The 2500-nt window shown below is 42.0% G+C and overlaps 1 long non-coding RNA gene across 1 annotated transcript in view; it reads left to right on the top strand.

Annotated features, from left to right (window-relative positions):
* The window catches only part of LOC135096743 (uncharacterized), a 52021-nt gene that overhangs the window by 44100 nt on the left and 5421 nt on the right, over positions 1-2500 (top strand). Inside the window, exon 3 of the long non-coding RNA XR_010264988.1 lies at positions 1886-2500. This exon is cut by the window's right edge and continues 4313 nt beyond it. This is a non-coding gene — a long non-coding RNA (uncharacterized LOC135096743). The remainder of the gene's footprint in view (positions 1-1885) is intronic.

A 2500-nucleotide genomic window follows, 5' to 3' on the forward strand; every position in this document is an offset into this window, starting at 1 on the left:
CATTGATCCTAAGTGTTTATGGTAACAGTTTCCACGGAATCTGGTGATGCACATTCTACACAACAGTTATTATAAGCTAAATACTCGCAACAAGGCTCTCAGTGATTTCATATCTATTTCTAGTCTTCTGCTACATAATTAATTTGAAATACTTTCCACTGGTTTCTACAGGGACTCATGTTTTATCTGGCAAATCCCAAAAAGGTATTATTGCAGTTTCAATCAATACACCGTAGGTAAGTATAGCCCCTGGCAGGGTCTACATCTCACTGTTTGGAGCATTTCTAGCCTTATTTTACCCTGTCGGAAATTAATAACAACTTCAGATGAGAATGTCAAAGATTCAAGTCAATTCTAGCTCAAGTCCACCAGTAGTCGTCTCTCGTAGGATGCTGAGTGTGTTCGTATGTTTATCATCAACAGTGCACGTGCGCGATGGTGACGTGACGTTGACACACGTGTTAAGACTTGTGATAACGTGGAGTTACCTGCTGTGAATCAGGTCACACGGAAATCTGACAGCCAATCACATGTAGGCACGTGTGTTTAGAGGAGGAAGGAGCACCCGGGACTGTCTGTGGTGCGTCACTTTCACCATGGACACGGAAGAGAGACGTGTGCTGGCTGTCAATATATGAAGTGCAGTTTACCGCCAGTTCCCTCAAATTCTTCTGGTATTTTTCGTTAAGTAATTACTGCTGGTATGCAGTGATGACTGACAATGTAGGAGGTGACAAAATGTTACTTTACATCAGTTTACCTTGTGTGTGGGTTAGGAGGTTAGGTTAGTGACCTTAAGGGAGAGTCCAAGAGAGACGAAGCCCTTTCCGATTAGGTTAGGTTGGTTACGTTGGGTTAAGATCATGTAGAAAAATCCCGTTTTCGAAATATGTTGCTTGTCATCCTTAAACTTTTTTCTGGAATGTCAAAAATATCCCACCAGATTCCTGTGCTTCCTAGCTTTAGTGAAAGGTATAGAGGATGAAAGCATTGGTTGAAACTGCGAATTTACCCCCTAAGAGAGTCGAGCAAGTATTATTTGTACTGACAGGATATTACGACAGCCAAGACCGCGCGGTGATGAAAGGAACACTGGGCGATATCAGACCCGCCGGTTTCTCCAAAACACCCAACAAACCTGAGGCGACAGATACGAGTTTGTAGTGGTGCTGTAAAACCCTAGTCTGTACATGTGTTGTGGTTGTTGTACAAACATGTCAGGAAAGAAGAACCAAGGTGTGAAAGGACGGGTTGTACGTTCAGAGAAGAAAGCGACAACTCAGGGAGGACATTGGGAGACAGGATGTAAACAGACCAGCGGCACCGTAGGGAAAACGTTGAGGCGCACAATATCAACAGTCTTTACCAGTGCCCCGCTAACATTTGGCATCAAAACACGGGGTGTTGCTTTCATGTGTACCAGAATTTATATACGGGTATGTTAACTGTATAACTTGAATGGATACAGTAAGGTCATATAGAGGAAAAAAAAATTATTCGTTCCAGGGGTAGTGTACATCGCAGACCCGAGATAATGTACAGAGTATTTACCTAATTTTGCCATTTTCTTGCTCTCTGCTTGATGATGGTGGCAAAAAATTTTCATATTTTATTACTTGGTTTAATAGCACACAAAAGACGTAAAGATTTTTTTTTTTTTCAGCCGACCAACTTTTATGTGCAAAATTCAGTCAGCAAGCGTTACCCAGTATTTTCAATCATTTATCCATGTCTCTGACGAACCCTGGAACTTCATGCCTGCCTTGTATTCCCTCTTTCCTATGACTTGAACTCTTGCAGGAGGGAGCTTTCAACACACCCTTCAAATTAAATGCCCCCTTTTTGTATCTAAGAACTGACATCTGATTGGGTCTCTCTTCTACAGGCAGAAGTAAGTGTACCTGCTGGTGGACTACAGGCTGAACACAAGCATTGACAAGCAGTACAGGGCATTTCATGATGGCTTCTGCAGGAGTGTTAAAAGTAGAAGGCCGGAAGTAATATTAAAGTTATACTTGGCGCTGGTCAGACCTCATCTAGACTACGCTGTGCAGTTCTGGTCCCCACATTACAGGAAAGATATAGGTCTATTAGAATCAGTACAGAGGAGAATGACTAAAAGGATTCAGGGGATGAGGAGTATTCCTTACGAAGCGAGGTTGAAGCGGTTAAATTTACATTCTCTAGAGAGACATAGGTTAAGAGGGGACCTGATAGAAGTCTTTAAGTGGTATAGGGGTTATAACAAGGGAGATGTAAGCAAAATTCTTAGGATCAGCAACCAAGGTAGAACAAGAAATAACGGGTTCAAGCTTGAAAAATTTAGGTTTAGGAAGGAGATAGGAAAAAATTGGTTCTCAAATAGAGTGGTAGATGAGTGGAACGGACTCAGTAATCATGTAGTTAGTGCCAGGACACTAGAGAGCTTTAAGAGAAGATTAGACAAGTTTATGGATGGGGATAACAGATGGAAATAGGTAGGAGTGTTTCATACAGGGAC

This window comes from Scylla paramamosain, unplaced genomic scaffold (genome assembly GCF_035594125.1).
Source record: "Scylla paramamosain isolate STU-SP2022 unplaced genomic scaffold, ASM3559412v1 Contig6, whole genome shotgun sequence".
Taxonomy (NCBI): domain Eukaryota; kingdom Metazoa; phylum Arthropoda; class Malacostraca; order Decapoda; family Portunidae; genus Scylla; species Scylla paramamosain.